The sequence below is a fragment of the Jatropha curcas genome, chromosome 4 (genome assembly GCF_041381405.1).
Source record: "Jatropha curcas cultivar XTBG-Jc1 chromosome 4, XTBG_Jcur_1.0, whole genome shotgun sequence".
Lineage (NCBI taxonomy): Eukaryota > Viridiplantae > Streptophyta > Magnoliopsida > Malpighiales > Euphorbiaceae > Jatropha > Jatropha curcas.
The window spans coordinates 6,581,329-6,595,450 of record NC_143154.1 but is presented as its reverse complement, the minus strand read 5'-3'; the positions used below and the strand labels follow the sequence as shown (position 1 = coordinate 6,595,450).

Sequence of the window (14,122 nt, the reverse complement as noted above, 5' to 3'; positions counted from 1 at the left end):
ATAACAACTATATTTTTGGATAATTTAGTAAATTATAAATAAATAAATAATTGATTAAAAATAAATAAAATTTATTTACCAAAAATAAAAAAAATTAAAAGTCACCTATCAACTAGCCATTTGTACCATTTTTTTTGTACACATGAAAGTATTTTTTTTTTTTTTTACAAATCAACTATTCATGTACCATTTTTTTTACAAATTAAGTCAAATCATGTGTACCTTTTTTTCACCACTTTTTATAAATTATGTACCATTGTATACTTCTCTTCACCATAAATCAAATCAACTACTATTGAATCAAGTGATATAAATTATTTTATAAAAAATTTTAAGCTACAAATAATTTTGTTTGTGCATCCGGTTCAGGTTCATTTTTTAACATTCACATGAAACTTAACCAGTCCTTAAACTGTCGGTTCCGGTTCAAAATTTTGAACCGCCGGTTCTAGTCTGGTTCCGGTTCATCTACAGTATGATTCAGTTTCGGTTAGAACCAAACCGATGGCCATGCCTAACGGCGAGGAGGCGTGGCGAGGTCTCAGGTGATCAGAAAAACGAGAGGAGAAGAGGGGGAGGGTGAGGTCGGCGCTGAAAGGGATAGGGGGTTTCTAAAATAGTTTGGGTGGTTTTTTTTTACTGGTTTGGTTTGATTCGGATTTGGTTCGGTCCAAATCATGATTTTTGTATGGTTTTTGACTTCCTATCGGTTTTATTCAGGTTTTCATTTAATTGTGGATTTGGTTCAACTATATAAATTATACGTTTGCTTATAACTGATTAAAGAAATTCATAGGGTGTTAATTTATTAAATTTTTAAATGATAAATTTTTGAAAATAAAATTTTGGGTTATTTCAATCTCCTCCCCTTATAAAAATTTGTCCTCGAATTTAGAAATAAACAAGGCAGGGACAGTATAATAAGCAAAGAGTATATGAGAACAACAAAGAAAGATCGTAGTCCATAAGAGAGAATAATTTAAGTTTAATTACCAGCAAAATAAGAGTTCTTTACGTAGGAGGAAAAAGATGAGGGTATTTTCCTTGCATCTCAGCCGCCATTTCCCACATGCACTCCTCCATAGAATGGTTTCTCCATAAGATTTTGACAATAGGAATCTCTTTAGATCGAAGTTTATGAATCTGGAAGTCGAGAATCCTAACTGGCACCTCTTTATATGTCAAATCTCCACTCACTTGGACCTCCTGTGGCTCTAATATATGAGATGGATCGGGAATGTACTTCCTTAGCATAGATACATGAAAAACTAAATGTACATGAGAAAACTCATTAGGCAAATTCAGCTGGTAAGCTACTTCCCCAATCCTCGCAACTATAGGGTAAGGTCATATATATCTAGGAGTTAAATTCCCTTTCTTGCCAAAACGAAGGACACATTTCATAGGAGATACTTTTAGAAAGACAAATCACCCTCTCGAAATGTCACTTCTTTATGTTTAGGGTCCGCATAGCATTTTTGTCTATCAAACGCTGTTTTGATCCTATCTCGAATGAAAAAAGGTACCTTCTCAAATGTGACTTGAATTGATTCGGGTCCCACCGATTGTCTATCTCCTACTTCCTCCCAACAAATAGGAGATCTGTGCTTCTTTCCATATAGGGCTTCATAAGGCGCCACACCTATGCTAGCTTGATAGCTATTATTATAAGCAAATTCAATTAATGGTAAGTGCACGTCCCAATGTCCTCTAAAATCCAGTACTCACATTCGAAGCATGTCCTCCAAAGTTTGAATAGTCCTTTCAGATTCCCTTCAGTCTGTGGATAGAAAGCCATACTAAAGTCAAGCCGGGTCCCCAAAGCTCTCTACAATGATTGTCAGAATCTAGGAGTGAACTGTGTTCCCCTGTTAGAAATGATAGATACTGGAATCCCATGAAGACGTATTATCCCCTTTATGTACAACCTTGCCAACCTGTTAGCATTATAAGAGGATCTCACTAGCAGAAAATGAGTTGTCTTGGTAAGTTGGTCTACTATCACCGAAACCGAATCATAGGCTCCTGGTGTTTTTGGTAGTCCTACCACAAAGTCCATGGTAATTCTTTCCCATTTCCATTCTGGTATCGGTAGTCGTTGTAGCAATCCAAAAGGTCTTTGATGCTATGCTTTTATTTGTTGACAAGTAAGACATCTGGACACAGATTCTGTCACATCTTTTTTCATCCCACCCCACCAATAATTATCTTTCAAATCCCGATACATTTTACTAGTACCCGGATGCACATTATAAGCGACATAGTGGGCTTCATCTAAAATCTCCTTTCTAAGGTTATCAACATCGGATACACAGAGGCGAGTACCATTTCTGAGTACCCCATCATCGTCTATCACAAAGTTTCCTGACCCACCAGTAGTTTCTTCTTGCATAATTCTTTGTAATTACGGGTTTCTATTTTGTGCAGCTTTGATTCTATCAAACAACATCGGTCTTACTCTGAAGTGAGCCAACAAACAATCTGAAGTAGAAATTTCCAGTACAAGGCCCCCATCAAGCATTTCATCCAATTCCCGGATTAACAGTCTCCTTTCCATTGAAATATGAGTTAAACTTTCCAAAGATTTTCGACTTAGAGCATCGGCCACTATATTAGCTTTCCTAGCATGATACTGAATGGTACAATCATAATCCTTAAGGAACTCCATTCAGTGCCTCTGTCTCAAATTTAGATCTCTCTGATCAATAATATACTTCAAACTTTTATAATCAGTGAAGATCTCACAGGACACACCATACAAGTAATATCTCCTTATCTTCAATGCAAAAATGATTGCTGCCATTTCCAAATCATGAGTGGGATAATTCTGCTCATGCTTCTTCAACTGTCTAGAAGCATACGCAATAACCTGACCATGCTACATCAAGACACAACCCAAACCCACTCTGGATGCATCACAAAACACAAGATACCCTTCATTGCCTGATGGTAAGGTTAACACCGGAGCAGTGGTCAAGCACTTTTTGAGCCTCTAAAAACTTGCTTCACAAGAATCAGACCATATGAACTTGGCGTTCTTCTGGGTTTTGTTAATGGAGCTGCTATTCTAGAAAAACCTTGCACAAAACGACGGTAATAGCCAACTAAACCCAAAAATCTATGAATTTCTATGACCGTAGTCGGTCTAGGCCAGTTGATAACTGCTTATACTTTCTTAGGATCAACTATGATTCCATCCTTAGATACTACATGACCCAAAAAATTCACGCTTTTTAACCAAAATTCACATTTAGAAAACTTGGCGTATAACTGATGCTCCCTCAGAGTTTATAGCACAGTCCTTAGATGGTGCATGTGTTCTGCTTCAGTTCTAGAATAAACTAGAAAATCATCTATGAACACGATCACAAACTGATACAAGTAAGGCTTGAACACACGATTCATCAGGTCCATAAAAGCTGCTAGAGCATTGGTGAGTCCGAATGACATAACTAGGAATTCATAATGACCATATCTGGTTCTGAAAGTCGTTTTAGGAATGTCTTACTCTTTGATCTTCAATTGATGATAACCAAATCTAAGGTTAATTTTTTAGAAATAAGTAGCTCCTTGCAACTGATGGAATAGATCATCAATACTAGGAAGTGGATAGTTATTTTTCACTATCACCTTGTTCAGCTGCCTATAATTGATACATAGGCAAAAAGAGCCATCTTTCTTCTTCGCAAAAAGGACCGGAGCACCCCGAGGTGAAGTGCTTGGTCGGATAAAGCCTTTATCTAGCTCAATTCCTGCAACTGCTCCTTAAGCTCTTTTAATTCTGCATGTGCCATCCTATAAGGTGGCATAGATATAGGCTTTGTGTCGGAAACTAGATTAATGCTGAATTCAATTTCTCGATCTAGAGTAAGACCGGGTAATTCCTCTGGAAACACATCCAAGAACTCATTCACAATCGGCACCTCTTCAACTTTGCGAGTTTCGGCAAAAGTGTCCTTCACCAGTGTTAAATACCTTTGATAGCCTCTTTCCAGCATCTTCCTAGTGCTTATTGCAGAAATTAAATTGTAAGGAGCTATGCTTTTATCCACCCTATAAATAAGCTTCTCACCATCTGGTAGATTAAAAGCGATTTCTTTCTTTTTACAGTGCACCTCTGCTCATACCTCTGCAACTAATCCATACCCAGTATAACATCAAAGTCAATCACATCCACGATAATTAAATTCGCAGGTAAGTCTCCACCCTCAAGAACAATAGGGCAGTCCAAAACGACAACATTAGTGTAGACGGGTTCACTTAAAGGCATTGATATCAATAAAGGAAAGTCTAACTGATCGAACACTCTATCTACTTTAGTGGCAAACCCAGGAGATATAAATGAATGGGTGGCACCAGGATCAAACAAAACTCGTGCCTCAAATGAACAAATAGTAAGAATACCTGCCACCACGGCTTTGGATGCCTGAGCATCCCCCTGGGTCAAATGGAAAAGTCGAGGTTATCCTCCTGCAGATTGTGAAGCTTGTATAGAACTCTGACCTCTGCCTCTTCCAAAAGAACTATGGCCTTGCTGGCCTGCAAATCTAGAACCCGATGCATAAGGTGTGATGAAAGGGGGTCTAGACACACTACCCATAGAAGACTGGGATGGCATATGTCATGGCTGAAGAAGTGGGCAATCTCTAGCATAATGCCCGATCTGGTGACATCTGAAGCAGGTATTAGCATCAAAATTACATCTTCCCTTATGAGATTTACCACATTTGTGACATACGGTCCCACTAGATCTGCTACTGACCAATCGGTCGCAAAATGGCAAAAATCGATCGCTAATTTCACTTAGCAACCGATCTGAGACCGATAGATATCGGTCGCAAAATCGCTCGTCGCAAAGATGTTTGTGATCGATGATTTCGTTAGCGATCGATATAATCGGTCGCAAATTAGCGACCGATATAATCGGTCGCAAACCTGAATAATCGGTCACAAATTTTGGTCGTGTTTCATTTATAAACTCTGTCGCAAATTGGTCACAGAAAAAATTTGTCGCAATTTTAAAATTCGGTCGCAAATCGGTCGCAAATTGTAAATTTAAAATTTTAATTTTTGGTAGCAAATCGGTCGCAAAAGTGAAAAAAAATAAAAAAAATTAAATATTATTATGAAACCATAATTTTTTCGCACCTGTGAAAATTGACATATATACATATATATCACACACGCAATTCAAGAATAATATAAAAATGTAATTTTTATTGTACTGAACAAAATATCAAAATACAAATTAAAAACTAAAAATGTCCAAAATCAAATCTACGCTGCTGCTCATCTGCAAGATCCGATGTCGGATCGCCGGGAAGTGTACCTGCTGGACGTGATGTAGCGTCAGGAGGGGTGACCAAGGTATCGTCTGCAGCATCGGGATCAGGAGCCGGTAGTGGCTGCTGCTGAGACGTCGAAACATTTCGGTCTGTAGCAGGTGCAGGATCAGAGGAAGAAGTACCAGCACCGGGCTCACCGGACAGCCGCATCACATGCGCTCTAAGCTCTGCAATCTGTCTCTGCTGATCAGCAAGTTGAGCCCGTAATTCAGTATAGTGCTCGTCAGTGTGCTCGGGCTGTGAGCCTGCGCTGGCTGTAGAAGCGTGAGCTGCTGAGCCGCAGTAAAACTGTGATGCCTGAGACCCGATGTCGTATACCTTCCTCTTCTTCTCGCTCCCTACAGCCTCGAGATAAAGCGCTACCTCGTCAATTCTTGACTCAGCTTCAGATTCATCGGTCTGAGAAGAAACAAGACGCTCCCGAGCTGTAGTATAGTTCTCCTGAAAACAAAAAATTAATTAATCAATGCAATTGCAAGCTTTATTATATTGAACTTTGTACATCTTCGCAACGAGTAGAGGGTAAATGTAAATATTATTCATTGTTACTTACATTGACGCTCACCGCACGTCTGTTGACAAACGTATTCAGATCGTGGTCCTTCGTGTGAGTGTATGTAAACACCTCAATGAGGTTTGGCTCATGACCTAATTGTTTAGCCTGTAATGAATTTTTATGCATGATATAATAATATACATAGTGTCCTTTCATTAAACATCAGTTTCATAAATAGGGACTAGTTCACTTACTAATAATCGAACTGTCTCTATAGCAGATATGGATCCGCCTGTGTGTCGAGAAGGTCATGCTCCATCACCGCCAGTCTCACTGTGCCTGTTTTGTGCAAATATCTCCTGCTTTCAGAACTTTGATTAGGTTTAGGTTAATTTAAAGTTCCATCAACTTATAAATTCAATTTTAACTTATTTGAAACTGAAACTTGCGATCTTTATATTGAGACCGAAAGTTTCAGAACCTTGGTCACGAAAAACATAAATAAAAAAGTGTAATACTAATTTTTTATATTAGTATATATGAGCATTGAACTTGTATTGCATGTAGCTAGATAGATTACTATATATTTAATTAGATAATTTTAGATAAATACTACATTTTTTTCCTTTTCTTTTTAATTATTTGGTTCCTGTACAATTACTTGTTATTCTGTTTCGTTATCTCGAGCAAAAGAAAAAGGTATGAAGGTGAAATACCCCGAAATTTTATTTTCAAAATTTTGGAATTTTTATTAAATCAAAAACCCGAATTTTTGGATAGTATGGGTTGTTAAGACCGAGCAAGTTTAACTTGAGCCTGAATTTGAATTGGGCCCAAGCCCAATAACAAACTGTCTGGAAATTTTGATGAAATAAAATGGAACTCTACGATATAAACTAATTATCCTAAATTAATTTATTATTATCATTATTTGTTGTACTATTAGAAAGTAAATTGAAGAGATGTTTTATGATCCAACTAAATAATTAGATAAATTAAACCGGACCTAAAAATCAATTAACTATGTTGAAACCAAACGAAATGAGACCAAATCACTGAATCGGACCGAACCGATTCGAATCGAACCGGACCGGCCCATTTGCTTTCTTTTCTTTTTCTTTCTTTTTCTTTTCTTTTCTTCCTTCTCCTTCTTCAGTAGCGTGACCACCTCCTCCTCCCTCTTCTTCGATCTCCTTCCTCCGGCCACCAAATTCGGCAAATGAATACTCTAAAAACATCTACTCAACGTGAGGAAGAAGATTATAGCGTAGATTTGAATTGAAATTGTGTCTATTTTGAAGGGGAAGAGCTTGAAGTTTTGGACACCCTTTTTCCGGCGATTCACGCCGTTTCAGGCAAGCCTAGGGCTCAAGATTTGAATTTCCGGCCACCGTGCACGGCGGTCGGCGGCGGCGGTCCGGTGACCGGACGGCGGCACTCCGGCGAGGCCCCGAGAGACAGAATCCTCTTCTCTTTGCGCTGATCATGGAATCGTCGCCCGATTCCCAATGGGTATGTTCTAAGATTCAATTCTTAATTTTTATATATATAAAGAATTAATTGACTAATGAATTTAATCGAGTTATTAAATAGACTAAATTGAATAACAAGATATTAACTTATTGAATTAACTAAAAAAATAATAATAATAAAAAATAAAATAAAAAAAATAAAAAAATATATGAACATTTATAATCTTTTGTAAATAAATTAGATTGATTAGTGTGCGTATTTGGATAGCGAACATGATTTGTTAACTGGTTTAGGACTTTAGAATAAACTAATTGTAAATTAGTTTAGAACATTGTCAAATAAATTACATGATTATTATTATGACTAGGTGATTTGAGGAGAAAGAATAAATTAGAATTAGTTAATTAGTTAATTAGTTAATTAGATAACCATTAGATCAAAACTAGCCGATTGTGCATAAGAGAAGTAAGGCGAATTTTAGTTGGTTAACAGCTAGAATCGAAATTTGATAAATTAAGACTTGGGAGGCCTAGTCATTTTCGATATCGATATAAAAATCGAATTTTAATAGGTAGTAGTTATAATTAGTTATGGCTAAAATATGTTTTAGCTGTTTAACAAATTAGTTACCGTAAAGCTAATAATTTAATTAATAAATGATCTTATATGGATATTATTAGAATTAGTTTGTAAATTTTTAGTTGAGTGTTGATATTGTTGTTATGAAAGGAGGATGGGATTTTAAATTGATTGATTGCCCGACGGATGGGCTGTGTGCATTGATTGAGAAAGAGATAATGATATTGTGATATGTAAGCAAGTAGATAGTCCGATTTTTAGGGGAGGTGCTGCCGAAATTTTGACAGAAACTAGACTAAATTTTAATTAATCACATAATTAATAAGTTTACTTAGAGTAGTTCTATAATTTGGTACATAATAAATCTGGTGCTCTGATTATTTATTATCTTTATTATAGATTTCATTATTTACATATTTACTTATTTATTTTCATTCTTATTGTTATTATCGTTATTTATTTTATTATTGTTGTTTATTGTCAATACTATTATTTATTTATTTATTTGCATTGATTTTGGATGTTTAATTGCGCATTGCATTACAATGTCTAATCGATCAATATGTTTGAATTTAATTGCAATACTTGATTAATTGCGTTGTGATATTGTTGTGCTTTGTTGTGTGGAATTGGGATGAAGTGGGTCACCATGGGTTTGTGAGGACGGTTGGACCGTCGGCCGGGTAAATAGGAGATCGGCGCCCCCGTGTGTACCTACTGTTGTGATTTGTATGATATGGAAAACCACAGGTTGGCTTCTTTATTGGGCGCACCTGATAATCTAGGTTTGATCGCAGCCCGCAGGGTGGCCTCCTGTTGTGAGCGCCTAATGATCTAGATTTGATGGAGATGACCGGGTTGCCTCCTGTTGGTATGGAAAAGAAAAGAGAGAATGGAAAAACAATGAGAGGGCTGGTCAAGTGAGGATTAGACCGGTTGGCCAGTATGGGGGATCGGCCCCCTGGTGCACACGTTATGAGAGGATGGGCCATGTGGGAGGACGGCTCATCGGGGGTTTCGGTGACACCATAGACCAATTTCCACGTGATGTGATTATTTGAAGGTGATATTGTTTGTGAGTACTGGTGACATGCCATTTGTGTGACTGGCTGCGTGAGCATATAACTAGTCGGACGACTAGATTTATATATATTTACACAATTGTGTGAATGTGTGTGTTGTGTAATAATAGTCACTCCTTAGAAAGCTCACATATCTTGTCTAATTTTTTTCAGGAAGTAAGTTTCTCTCTAATTCGATTTAGGATACGTTTCTTCGACGCAGGGCACTAAAGGAATTTTCCCTAGTTCCATAATTATTTCACTATGTAACTGTATGTATAAAAGGCTATGTATATCAATCAGTTAGTGACTCCGCAGTTGTAGAATTTATTTACATTTAGTTGTGTATTATCATAGACGAAATTATTTTGTGAGCCCATATTAAAAAGTGATGTATTGTTAATTGGGCCCAAACTGTGAAATGTGGTAGCTGATAATTTGAGCCGAAACTTGATAAAATCTTGAGGTTTATTTTTCTCTATAAATATGAGCTGAACGTTTAAAATTAATTTGAGATAGTAAATTTTTAATATTTCAGGCTTACTACGGGTTTCGGGGGCCTTAAGCTTACCTGGGCCCTAGTGCCGGTCCGGCCCATGGAATCGGGTCGTGACAGAAGGATTGGGCACTTAAAGAGATTTGATGTGGATTTGGGAGTATTACACTTTAAAAATTAGTAATTGAGATTGGAGAGTTTATTTTTTCAAATAATAACAATAACAATATTATTAATAATAATAATTATAACATTAACAATAATAATAATAATAATGATAACAGTAACAATTTTAATAACAATAATAATAATAATAATAATAATAATAATAATAATAATAATAATAATAATAACAATAACAATATTATTTTTCAAATAATAACAATAACAATATTACTAATAATAATAATATTATTATAACATTAACAATAATAATAATAATAATAATAATACTAACAGTAACAATGGCTTACAATAATAATAATAATAATAATAATAATAATAATAATAATAATAATAACAGTACCAATTTAAATAACAATAATAATAATAATAATAATAATAATAATAATAATAATAATAATAATAATAATAACAATATTATTTTTCAAATAATAACAATAACAATATTAATAATAATAATAATTATAACATTAACAATAATAATAACAATAATAATAATAATAACACTAACAGTAACATTTGAATACAATAATAATAATAATAATAATAATAATAATAATAATAATAATAATAATAATAATAATAATAATAATAATAATAATAACAACATTAACAATATTAATAATAATAATAATAACAGTAACAATAATAATAAATTGCAAAAAACACATAAATCGCAAAAGAAAAAAAAATTCAAAAAAAATAAAATGCAAATCGGTCTTACCTCAAATAATGTCCAAACGGTGGCGAACGGCGTTGAGGAGTGACCGGATCTGCAATGGAGCGACGGTGGCGGCGTCAGGCGGGCTGGAGCGTTGTCAGGAGAGGCTGGAGCGGCGCTGCGGACGGAGGAGAGGAGAGGAGAAGGAGAAGAGAGAAAGAAGAAGAAAGAAAAAGGAGAGGGCGTCGCGTTTAAAGCCCTAAAGTTTGCGACCGACCAATCGGTCGCAAATTTTATTAACATCGGTCGCAATTTTTAATTATCCGACGTCGTTTTACTACGCGACAAAATTGCGACCGATTTGCGACTCAAGAAGTCGGTCGCAAAAATCGATCGCAATTTTGTCGCCAATCGGTCTCAGAACTTATTCCTATTTTTGACGCGCGTAATTTTGCGACAGAAAAACACTTAGTCGCAAATCGGTCGCAAAATCGGTCGCAAATCCGTAGTACACGGGTCACAAACTGAAAACCAAACTCGTGGGAATTTTCAGCGCTAAAATCTGTGACTATTTGCCTATACGTCGCAAATCGGTCGCAAAATTGCGACCGATTTAAGTCCGTCGCAAAAATCGATCGCAATGTGGCGTTTTTTTTTTTAGTTTTAGAACTGAGAACTTGGAGACTGCGTACCCATAGCAAAGGATCCACTCATCCCAAATACACCAAGATCTCCAAATGGAGCTGTAGTCCTACTACCTCTTCTGCCCAAAATCACCCCGTCAGAAATGTACTTGGTCTCCATCTGCCTTGCTGAATCAATCACAGCACTAAAGTCTTGCTCTCTCTGCTGAAGTAAAGTATCGTATATTGCATTCAGCCCACTAATGAATCTATACATCTTAGTGCCTTCATCTGTTATAGATCCCAAAGCATATCTGCTCAACTATATAACTTTGGTGGCATACTCATCAACAGACAATCTCCCTGAACCAGAGACTTAAATTCTCTCATTTTGGCTCTCCGAGTCAGCTTCTGGTACAAACTGATTCATGAAAAGAGCAGAAAACTGCTGCCAAGACATCCCAAAAATAGAAGGTTGAATATAGTCTCTAAACCATATCTCTGCTATACCCTCCATCCTATGGCCCGCAAATACAATGGACCTCTCATTATCATAGCCTAACTCAACACAAAACTCTTTGATTCTGGCTAAAGATGAATGAGCATCCTCAGTTCCTGTGAACTTGGTGGCTTATACCGGATAAATCTATCATAAAGAGTATCATTAGCGGCCCTCAAAATAATGGTAGGTGGAGCCGGCTGAAATGGCTTTGCTGTCAGATCGAGTATGGGAGGAGGCATCTGCTGTTGCTACTGCTGAGCCTGAAAGAACTGTTGTTGCTACATCAACATATTATTCATAGCAGCTATGGCCTGTTGAAGTCTAGTCATCAATGTGTTTACTTCCGGGGGGGTTTCTAGCTATATTTTCCTCATTCTGACTTTCCTGAACTCTTTCCTCTTCATTAATAACATTTCTAGCAGGTCTACCGGTTCATCGTCTAGCTGGGGCTGGATGCCCGGAAGAAGCCTCATATGGAGCATAGCACCGCATTATCAGATGCTCTTCTCCTGGTATTCACCATGCTGAAATTCAAAGCATAAAATAAAATTTATCAAAACATAATAAGTCCTATCCTACTAACATCAATTATATCCCTTAGTCTAATTCTAATAATGTGACTCTAAAGACGATCACGTTGGAATCTTAAGAGGCAAAGTGAAACTACATCAAGACATGACAGAAATAACTCCGTAGTTACTTCTAGAATTAGACCTAAGCTTTGATACCAACTTTGTCACGACCCGAAATTATAGGTCGGACCGGCACTAGGGCCCAGGTAAGCTTAAGTCCCCCAAGGCCCGTAGTAAGCCTAAACTACCAATCCCATACACGCCACGCAAAATCCTAGGAGCAGTAAGCCCATATTAATTCATATATACATAGTAATCACATGATCCTAGCCCAATCTCAAATATCACAAATAAAACATAGTTCGGGCCTATTAGTAATACATCTCATTCATAATACGGGCTACTGATTCATATGTATTTAAATAAATAATAAGGACAATTATAGATCAGCGTACCTAAGAATATAAGACTAGAGATACATATGTCCTACTACTGCGGAGTTCAACAATAGTTGGAAGCAGAGAATTTTTTTTTTTTTTTAATATAACAATACATAAATTAGATAATTATAGAAATTAGGAGTTTCCTTTTATAGCCATATGGAGAAGATTGCAGAGCTTTAGTAGGATCGATGGGCTTCTACTTCCTGACAAGTTAAATAAAGAAGAGTGAGTTTTGCAACTCAGTGAATAATAATAAATAATGCATAACACAAGCATTCGCGGGAAATGCACCCTAAGATACTAAAGTGAATACACAACCAGTCAAGCATATGGCACAATATCAGCACTCCCAAGTAATTTCACCTTCAAATAATTAAACAAGTGAAAATTAGTCAATGGCGTCACTGAAACCCCCGACGAGCCGTCCTCCCACATGGCCTACCCTCTGAAACGTGTGCACCAGAGAGCCGATCCCCCATACATGGTTGACCGGTCTAATCCTCACTTGAATAGCCTTCTCCTTTTTTATATACTCTCTTTTCTTTTCCATACCTACAGGCGGCCACCCTGTGGTTTTCCATATCATATATCATCAGATGCACATGGGGGCACCGATCTCCCTATACATGGCCGATGGTATCGAAGACCGCCCTCATAAATCCATGGTAACCCACTTCATCCCAATTCCACACAAACAAAGCATAACAATTTCACAGCACAAGTAATCAAACAATTCACCCTGTATAATGCACCAAATCAATAATTATTATGCAACATAAAAGAATATAAATAAGATGTAAGGAAATGTATATAAACATAATCGTATATATTAATAATAACATGTAATATTGTAAAATAAATGCTATACTTGGGCTTGCCAGTAGCAATTTGGAAATATATATAAAAAAAAGCTATTTTCCAATTTATTTGTGATAGGGTGGCTCATAAATTAAAGGGATGGAGGGAGAAGACTTTATCTTGATCGAGCAAGGAGATCCTTATAAAAGTCGTTGCCCAAGCTATGCTGAATTACACCATGCACTACTTTCTTTTTGGTTTAGATACTTGCAAGTAAATTGAGTCTCTTTTGGCATCATTTCAATGGGGTCAAAAAAAGGAGGAAACGAAAATTCATTGGAGTTCATGGGATAAGATGTGTTTTGCAAAAGCAAATGATGGAATTGGGTTTCGGCTGAAGAACAGCAGATTCAAAGGAATTGGTGTAGTCATTTCTGCATGTTATAATTTAAATATATACAGATTACAAATATGAATATCAGCAACTAAGTTCCTAAACATCAGGAACAACAAGTTTGAACAGCAAAAGGTATCCATGTAGAAGGGAATGGTTACAACAAAACTTTGACTAGGACATTTTAGGTAATACTCTTATCACCCCCCCCAGCAAACTCATGGGAGGAACGACCTTGAGTTTGAACTTCAACTTAAGAAACCGGGGCTTTGACAGCGGCTTGGTGAGTAGATCAGCAAGTTGATCAATTGTGGATATGTAAGAAACACGAAGCACTTTCTTGCGAACTTGATCACGTACAAAGTGAAAGTCCAGTTCTAGATGTTTGGCTCGAGCATGAAAAACTAGATTTGCAGCAAGATATGTGGCTGAGACATTGTCACACCAAATACGAGGAATAGACTGAACAGACTGCTTAAGTTCATGAAGAAGATTT

General features: G+C 36.6%; 1 long non-coding RNA gene across 1 annotated transcript; it reads left to right on the top strand.

Annotated features, from left to right (window-relative positions):
• The first annotated feature begins 7,011 nt into the window (after positions 1 to 7,011).
• On the top strand, positions 7,012 to 9,368 carry LOC149496780 (uncharacterized). Its single transcript, XR_016320578.1, has 2 exons — positions 7,012 to 7,353; positions 9,129 to 9,368. It is a non-coding gene; the product is annotated as an uncharacterized LOC149496780 (long non-coding RNA).
• The last annotated feature ends 4,754 nt before the right edge of the window (positions 9,369 to 14,122 follow it).